Below are 10,136 nucleotides of genomic sequence, written 5' to 3' on the forward strand. Positions count from 1 at the left end.
GGAATTGGAGTTTTTGAAGAAGGCATACAATGTTGAATAACTGCTTATAAATTGAGTTTTCTGGAAGTTGCTGAATAAAAAATGTAAACCTCTGAAATTTAAGTTTTTCATGTTATTGCTTGAGGGAACCCTTATTAAATCTGGTTAAGCTTAAAATAACTACAAGAGGAAAGGAAGAAGGAGTTTACTTTTGATCTTACTATAAGGAGGGGAAAGAAGGAGAAAAAAAATCCATGTTCCTAAACTGTTCATAATAGGCAAAAATCATTAGTCTCTTTAGAAAAATAATCTTACTAAGCTTATTTGATTCTTTGTTGCTGGTTGATTTTAGCTACTCTGGTTTTATTTATATACATGCAATACCTCTGTTTGACCATAAATTACCCTGGAGCAGATTACTTGGGCTGTAGATACAAATGTGGCCACCATCAGTGCACAAAGTTATGTAAGAATAGCTGATTTAATCATGTCATCATGTCCCATTTCCTATCTGATGTCTTGCTAAAAATATGTACTTGTAGACATCCATGATGTCCATGTATGGTACTGACTATCCACTATTGCAACAGGGTTTATATTTGGGGATGTGTGGATTTTACAATGAGCTATAGTTATTATCCTGCAGTGGGGGATAGTCATCCAGCCATATGTTAGGGGTGATATTGGATGTTGGCTTTAGAAACTTTTTCCTCCAGCAGGGTGCCACAAGAAATTTATGACTCTGGACTTGATTATATGCTTTCATCTATTAAGCACTAAATATGTCATGAGATGTGTAGAAATAAATGAGACACTTTCACTACAATCGATAAGTGTGTACTCTTGTAGGGTGATGAGTGCTATGGAGAGGGGTAGGAAGAGGAGGAGGAAGCTGAGGAGGAAGAGAAGAAGGAGAGAAGAAAGGGAGGGAGAGAGAGAGCATAAGAGACAGTAGCTGAGTTAAGTGCTTCATGTGTCCCTTTCCATTTTACCTTTTAAAAACTCTCATGAAGGCTAGGTTCTCATCATCCTGATTTTGTAGATAACACCAAGGTTCTAAAACTTTATTGCATAGTTACAAAATTGACAGCTTGACTTTATAGCTTGAGTTTCTTTCGTATTCTTTAGGTATTAATAATGATTGTATCATATTCACTTGTTAGAGAACAGAAAGGTAATTGAGTGAAAACTAGAAGACAGACAAAAAAAAATCAGTGTTATTGAGGGCAGCCGGTCTATTCTTGCTTCAGTTTTGCAGGCATGGAATCGTGACTCTGTTCTGGCCCATAGCTGAAGTCTTTGCCCAACCACTGTCCTCTCTAAACTGTCTTATGGGCTGTAGCTTTGGAATTGTCATGTGCTAAAATTTAATCATAAGCCATGACTCTTGGTGTTGAAAGCTGTACTGGGACAGCCAGGCAGGTTCTTGACTATCCGAGTAACGCCAGTAAATCCAGCCAGAAAGGTCTTTTTAATAGTTTCATGAGTAACTGGTATTATGAAAAGACACCCATACTGAAGAGAGAGGTATAGGGGAAGACCAGACTTTGAAGGGTTTAAAAGGGGGAGTTTGCTTTTTTTGTTAAACTCCACCTGCAGCTGAAGCAAGGGGGGCGGTGCAGACTCTGCAATAGCACCACGTGCATCTCTTCTCTATTGTGTGGGATCTGATAAGTTTTCAGGATCCAGTCCAGCTGTGCTCTCATCATATTGATTTAATGGCCCTTAAGAGAAACCATAAAAGTGCTTTCTGCTTAGTAGGACCCAGCTGTTTCTCGTGGTGTTGCATAAGACAGTGAGTTGAGTTAGCTATAGATTATTATTTAAAGCTCGGGTTTTTCCACGTCTTTTCTCTTTGTACCAAAAAGACAGACCACACATATGATTTGTTAGGCTGGATTGTTAGGCCTCAAGGTAAAAGACTTAAATGGATTATTTGATTTGATCCTAATACATTTATTGGGCCACCCCCTAAAGCATTGAGTCAAATTAACGTGTTGGGTATGTGTGTTCTCAATGTGAAGGGTAAATGCCGGCAAAGAGAACTGTGTTTTCCCTAGCAGGCAGCAGTATAAGAAGCCAAGAAAATTATTGGCAGATTATCAGGCTTCCCGACGAGGTTATAAATGGGGGAACTTGGTACAAAATGAATGGCTGTGTCGATTTACAGTGGCATTCGTGTCATCTGAGCCCTTTGGTTTCCGCACACAGAAGGGTGACTGAGTGTACTACCAGGAAATCTGTTAAGTATTAACTCAGGATATGAAGCAGCCTGTACTGCAAACCAGACACGAAGCACTTAGAGCCTTCGCATATCAGGTACTACCGGGCAATGGAGTATTCCAAAGTATGGTAGTGTGTTTTCCTATCCTTTTTTTAAAGAATAAGGAACACGAGCCTGGGAAAGATGAAACACTGATTTTAGAGCTCTGATTTTAGTATTTAACCAAGTTATAGTTGTTAGGTTCATGGACTGCGCTCATGGAAATGAAGTTCTGTGCAAAATAAAAAGTCTGAAGAATTATTATTTTTTTATTTTTGTTGATCATGTCTGACTGTGATAGTCTTTTTTAAAAAATTGACCATGCAAAAGTAATTCATTATTACATTTGTAGGATCACAGAAATCAATGTTGGAAACAACTGGAAATTAGACAGGAAAGATATGCTTTGTATACTATCACTGAAAAGGATATTCCTGGCTATAGCCAGTATCTTAAGGAACTGACTCATACAATTTAGAAACATCCATTTAAATGTAAAGCTTGGCAAGCATTAAAACATACATGCAGACATTTTCTTATTTACTTATTAGTGTGTTCAATGATGGGAATACATACTTGAGAAATTCATGAGTTAGGGGTTTTATTCGCATTAACTCACTCATTCATTCATTCATTAATTCATATTTTAGAGGTCAGGCCTGTGGGACATAATTATGGCTAGATGAAGACCTGAGGATTGGCACCTATGATTCAGTTAGTGGCTTTATGAAAATATGAAGGGAAACTTGAGGTGATATGTCCCAGAGATGTCCCTAAGTAACATCCTCTTTCATGTTATGACAGCATGAAGGCCAAGCAAGTGCCAATGCCATGCCCTTAAGACTTCCCTCCTACAGAACTGTGAGAAATAAATTTCTTTTCTTTGTAAATTATCCAGCCTGTGGTGTTCAGTTATAGCAAAAGAAAACAGACTAAGATAATGTGGTTTCCAATAATAACACTTCTATAACCCATTTCAAACTTCATTTGATTTAAAAACATCTAAAAGTTGTATATTTCAAACTTAAGAATTCTTTTCACCACAAACTGAAGCACTGTTTTTTTAAACATTGTTCTTGGCTTAAGTCCGTTGTTTTGAAAAAATACCTGTTAAATAGCTATTGGAAACTTAATAAGGAACTCGTAATACGACCATTCTGATGGCCAGAGTGATAGTAGACAGTGATTGAAGGATGTACAAGGAAACATTTGGACATGAATGTTGGGTGTACAGGTACCTGCAGACAAAACTGCAACAAGATAAATACTATGACCAGAGGTATTTTAAGGTCGGAATTTCAATAGCTGATGTTTCTGCTTATCTGTCATGTAAACTGTTGTTCTGGTGTTATTCTGTGTTAAATAACATTAACTTGAGAAATCAAAGGATTAGTGGCTTCAAGAGATACCAATAAGCCATTGTCTTAACCTTGCCAGAGAGTTTTGTGGGAAACAGTAGACTGTGTCAATATTTGCCAATATTACAATTCTACCCAATGCACAAATGTGTAGTAGTGTTGCATGCTTTTTCGTGATGTGGGTCTGGTGAGTGTGGCACCTTGTGTTCTGCTTCGTTTCAACAGTCAGGTTTTCTTTTGCGAGTAGGAGAAGTGCAGCCCAGGTTCTCTGTCATTCTCTGGTTTGCATTCAGTCCTGAATTCAGAGCTCAGAACAAGAAAGGGGTTGGCAACCAACACCAAGCAAGTCAGAAAAATGCCAGGCTGATGTAACACAGGCTTCCCTTTCACTGGAGAATGAGAGTTTAATGTTCCCTGAGACTGTTACAAAGTAATACATTATGGTTATCTTATGAATGATGGCTTTTGAAAAGTAGTGTTTGTGCTGCATACTTTTTCGTGCTATTTTAGAAAATGTATTACAAGAGGCAATCAGCCAACAGCGCAGACCAGGATTCAGGAGAAGTAAAACTCGTTCTGTGCAAATTGCAGTTCGTTTCTTTAGGTCAAAGGTAAAATACTGTGTTGTATTGTATATGCATTTTTGGGATATTTTAAGTGTGCCTGGTTAGGCATGCTTCTTTCAAATAAAGACATGAATAAATAAGGTTGTCTTCTTTCCTTTGTCCCATCATGGTTGACTGAATTATTTTTACTGTGGTGACTAGTATTCCTCTATTTGTTCACTTAAAAAAATAGAAAAGAAAATCAAAGAAAGAGGAAGAAACATCTGACCACACACACACACAAACACACACACACATAATGTTATATCCATTATGGCAACATAATGTTATATCCATGTTCTAGCAGTACTTTCATGTGGGTAGGCTCCAACACAATATGATCATGGTAATAGCTTATCAACAGAGAAGCAGATGAACATTAACACCGGGATGGTGTTTCACTTATCTCTGTACTTCAAGAATTTTATATGTAAGAGGGAGTGGTTTCTCTACTTCTCTGTAATATTAATACAAAAGAGTAACACAGAGATATCCTGTGTTGTTTAGTACGCAGGGAGACCTACAACAGGCTCCATTCCTTAAGTATTTCTGAGTGTCTGAAAGGGTGCTTGGGTGTGCCCACATCCCTCCTGATAGTCACTCACCAGTTTCATGCTCTTTCCCCTTAAGATGTCACTCATTGTTTGCCCTCTACTTTGTAATGCGCTTCATTAGGTCTGTCGTGACAGCCACACTTTGGCAATGAAGTGTGGTTCCATAAAGCTTAGTTTTGGTTTGATTCTCTGGGTTGAAAGTAAAACACAGTGTCATATTGCACATGCTAAATTTACTAAATAATTGGTAATACTGGGCAATTAACAGGTGATGAAATTAACAAATAACACAATAGAAAAAGGAAACCAAATTACAAATACTGAAAAGGTCATTTTATATTATATTGAGGGACCTGAGTTCCTTGCTCGTGCTCCGTCTCCTTCTGCTCCTGATTTGGACCTTGAGATTTCTGTCCCGTGCTCCTCTGTCTCTGTCTCCTTTCATCGCCTGATGAAGGTTAATATTCATGAGGATGCCTATGTGTTTGTCTTTGGGTTCACCTTCTTACTTAGCTTCTCTAGGAACATGCATTATAAGCCCAATGTCCTTTATTTATGGCTAGAAACCAAATATGAGTGAGTACATCCCATGTTCCTCTTTTATATTGGAGATAATCTCACATTACTGATGTGCTTATTTAAGTCTTAAGGCCATTTCAATATTACACTTCTTGGTTTTTCATTCTGTTTATCACAATCTGTCGGTCCATCTATTGATCTACCTATTTGTCTGTCTGTCTGTCATCTATCTATCTATCTATCTATCTATCTATCTATCTATCTCCTATCTATCCATCCATCTTTCTAATCATATATCTATCATATATGTCTGTATGTCTGTATCTATCATCTATCTCTATACACATACATACACACATATATATGTCTATAGATAGATAGAAGATAGATAGATAGATAGATAGATAGATAGATAGATAGATAGATAGATAGATAGACAGTCAATGTTTAGCTCAGGATTACCTGAAATATAAAACCCTCTTACTTTAGGCTACCTACTGATGAGATTACAGATATGTGTATCCTGCCTGACTTAGCTTTTCATTTTAAAAATAATTCTTACATGTATTTTTGTGTGGAATCAGTGAATTTTTCTGATTTTGTAACTTATTAAGGCTTGCTTTACGGCCTAAAATATGGTCAATTTACGTTTTTATATAATGTTGAGAAGAATATGTGTTCCCTATCTATTGGATGTAATTTTTTTGTAGGTATCTATTGAGTCAAAATGATCCATGGTATAATTTCCCTCTGAGATTACTCTGCTGAGTTTTTTTTAAATTTTGATGGAGGACATATCTATATTTTAAAGTAGGGTATTGAAGTCTCCTACGGTTAATGCGTTATGAGCTTGGGAACATGATTATTCATTGTATGCTTACAATAGATATATCTTATTGATTAATTGTTCCTTTTATTAAAATGTAATGACCCCATTTAATTCTTCTGATTAGTTTTGGTTTGAAAAGTACTTTTTAAGATTGAGACGTGATTCTCTAGCTTTATTTCAGCTTTTATTTGCTTGGTAGTTTATTGTCTGATCATTGACTCTCAGTGTATGGATGTTTTCTTTAGCTTTGTGTGTTTCTTAGAAACAACAGATAAGTAGGTCATATTTCGTAATCTGATTCATTAGTCTGTGTACTTTCCACCCATATTTGTTAGCATTTATTAATTGTACAAATAATGAGCCTCATTATTAAATTTTTACACATGTTCAGAGGGTCTTGTTAAGGGATGAGAGTACCCAATGGCCAGAGACATCCTAAATCATTTGTTAATCAAGATAACTCCCCAGAGATATTTCCACAGGTCAACTTAATAAGGCAGTTCCCTAATTAAGCCTCTCCTTTCAGATGACTCTAGCCCTTACCAGGTTGACACTTAAGCCAAATTCAGTAATGTGTGATTCCACTGAAATCATAAATTTATTTCTGATTTTTCAGTTATTATTTTTCAAATTTCTGAAGTGTGCCTTAAAATCATTATCAAGAGAAATATTTGACATGTATGCTCTGTCAACAATTTAGAATGACCTCAACTCAGTCACCTTTATCATTTCTGTTTACCAATGTGAGGCTTTATGATTTAATACTATCTTGTTTGCAAGATAGTACTCACTTGTGGCTGTTACTGTATTTGTAATCAAATTATGTTTAGATTTGACCCAATTTTTACAAATTTACTTTTTATCTTCATTTTGGCTTTTTTTTTGTTCTCAAGGTTTTTCCTGTAATTATTCTTCAGTAAAGATGAAAAAACTTGCTCTATTTTAATCTTTCCCCAATCATACATTTACTTATGCCCTAAATTCTAGCCTTGTATGGCTGTTCTTTTGTACAACTTTTCTCTTTGACTGTTTTTATATGATACCCTTTTTGTCTTTGATATTCCTTCCATTTGAGATTCTGATGGCTAGACAAGACACTCCAGCACGCTTAGTAGCTCAGGCTTCTGGTTTCAACAACAGAAGCCATATGTGTTCAGTAGCCAGGGATGACAGTCTACCACAGGACCCACAGCAGCCAGAACTTACAGCATAAATGTGGTGAAACCAACAGTGGAAGTGTAGGACCCCAGAGTCTTCAGTATAGTGTGACCCATTGACTTCCTTCAACGTAGTTGTGCCCATAGCTCCAGTAGCCCTAGGAACACATGGGCAACATTGTTTCCTTTTTCACTCCTCTATCTCTTCTACCCACTATGAACAATCCTCTGGAATACATGTCTGGTGCATGTATCTAGAGTAGTTCTATTTTGGTGTGGGAGAGCCTTCTGTCTATGTGTTGCTTTTATGGGTTAATGAGTAAAGAAATTGTCTTGGCCTATGATAGGGCAAAAGAACAGAACTAGGCAGAGAAAAATGAAATTAATGCTGGGAGAAAGGAGATGGAGTCAGAGAGAAGCCATATAACACGACTGGAGATAGATGCCAGAACTTTAGCTGGTAAGGCACAGTCACGTGGTGACACACAGATTAATAGAAATGGGTTAAATTAATATGTAAGAGTTAGCCAAGCCGGGCGGTGGTGGCGCACGCCTTTAATCCCAGCACTTGGGAGGCAGAAGCAGGCGGATCTCTGTGAGTTCGAGACCAGCCTGGTCTACAGAGCTAGTTCCAGGACAGGCTCCAAAGCCACAGAGAAACCCTGTCTCAAAAAAACCAAAAAAAAAAAAAAAAAAGAAGCTAGAGCTAATAGACTAAACAGTGATTTAATTAATGCAGTTTCTGTGTGATTATTTCAGGGATAAGCATCCAGGGAACAAATTAGCAACCTCCTTACAACACTATTTCTCCATCTGAACACCATTTAAATTGCAGATGAAAATGTGGAAGATTGTCTTAATGTTCAACGTTTATACATCTTTGCTCCACTGGCATCAGTAATGGACACATTCTATATTTTAACCAACAAAATGGCTAAAACTATGTGTTGTGTTCAAGCAGAAGGTTAATGAAACACTATAGTATTTTACTGACAGTAGTTCACCTTCCCTTCCGTTACCTCTATGAAAAGACTAGCAATGTTCCAAAGAAGAAATGTAAGCAAAAAATAATTCAAAATCTAGAGATTTTGAAATGCAGACCCATAACTGAATAATATAGATCTATGATGAATATAATAAAAATAAGGAACATATTGGTTATTGTAAGGTATATACATAGTTAAGAAATTTGTTATTGCAATAGAACTTAACTTTGGATAACATATACTATATTCTATGTATTATGTTTTAGAATAATTCAACTCAACCTGAATGATTATGTTGTATTTTTTATTCTGAAAAATTTAGTTATTATCTTCTTTTAATATTGTTTCTAACTACTCTCAAACCCTTTTTTCTATTACTCAAATAAAAAATGTTCACTTGCTTATTAGATTCTCTTCATATTTTAACCTCTTTCATGTCTTCCATACGGATAACCTTATGTGTTATATTCTGGCTATCTTTCTCCATCTGTATACTAGTTCATCTTCATCTGTCATCCTCATCTATTGTCCTATTGTCCTTTATTTATGGCTACTTCACCGTATGGACTTTCTACTTGCTCTTCAAAAACCCCACTGCTTGCATGTTTCATATACCATCTTAACTTTCCCTTTTTACTTGCATTCTTTTGTCTCAGCTCACTTGAAACATGGTAGTTATGTAATCTTCTTAAGTTATTCCCATTATTTTGAAGTTGAAAGTCTTCTGTTTGCTCATTTCATCATGTTTCTTCTAAGAGGGTTATTTTCCTGTATATAAGCAGTTTTGACAATGACCACCATCTTCAAGGTATTATCCCCTCTAAGAAAGCTCTGTATACTGAATTAGTATGGTATTAATTTGATAATACTTTCACATTTCCATTTTCTAGGTGCTCAAGATATTCATGGATCTACAAATACAGTTTTTTTTGGCTGAGGAATAAACACTATGATTTAAAACTTTAGACTCTCTTATCTGTGAACATAAATATGAGGCTTAGAATTTTTGCCACAAGAAATTTTTTTCACTCAGATTCCCAAAGACTGACAAGTAGTATGGCCAAATTTGATGGATGAAGATTTTTTTTAGGCTTTTGGTTTTTACTAAAATAATACTCCTCACAATACCCCACCTTTCTACAGTTATGTCAACTTCAATGTTGTCATATTCTCCTAATCTTTTTACTTTTTACTCTTTGGCTCTTTGTTGGCCTGCCACCCAACTCCCAAATAAATCACACATGGAAGGTTAATTCTTACTTATAAATGACTGGCCTTACCTTGACTTGCTTCTAGACAGCTTTTCTTAAATTATCCCATCTACCTTTTGCTCTTGACTGTTTCTTTTTCTTACTTCTGTATATCTGTCTTTCACTCTTACTCCATGGCTGGCAATGTGGCTGGGGGACTGGCCCATAATGTCCTCCTCTCCTTCCTCCTCTATTGCTCTTTCTCTCTTGTTCCCAGATTTCTTCTCTATTTATGCTCTCTGTCTGCCAGACCCACCTATCCTTTCTCCTGCCTCTCTATTGACATTTCAGCTCTTTATTAGACCATCAGCTGATTTAGATAGGCAAAGAATCACAGCTTCATAGAGTTAAACAAATGCAGCATAAATAAACGTGACACTCTTCACACCATTAAACAAATACTCTGGATCATAAAGAAATGTACCACCCTCTTAAAATAATATTCCAAAGCTACTGTTATATGTCATAAACATTTAAATAATCAATACCTATCTGTGAAGAATTTTGTCTATGTTTGACAGGTACTAAAAGCTAAATATAATCTACAATCACCCCTAAAGTTATTAGAATCAACTGGCATCTAACCATTCAACCTATCCTCATCTAAGTATCTCAGTCCATATGTTCAATAGCATT

The sequence above is a fragment of the Microtus pennsylvanicus genome, chromosome 1 (assembly GCF_037038515.1).
Source record: "Microtus pennsylvanicus isolate mMicPen1 chromosome 1, mMicPen1.hap1, whole genome shotgun sequence".
Classification (NCBI taxonomy): domain Eukaryota; kingdom Metazoa; phylum Chordata; class Mammalia; order Rodentia; family Cricetidae; genus Microtus; species Microtus pennsylvanicus.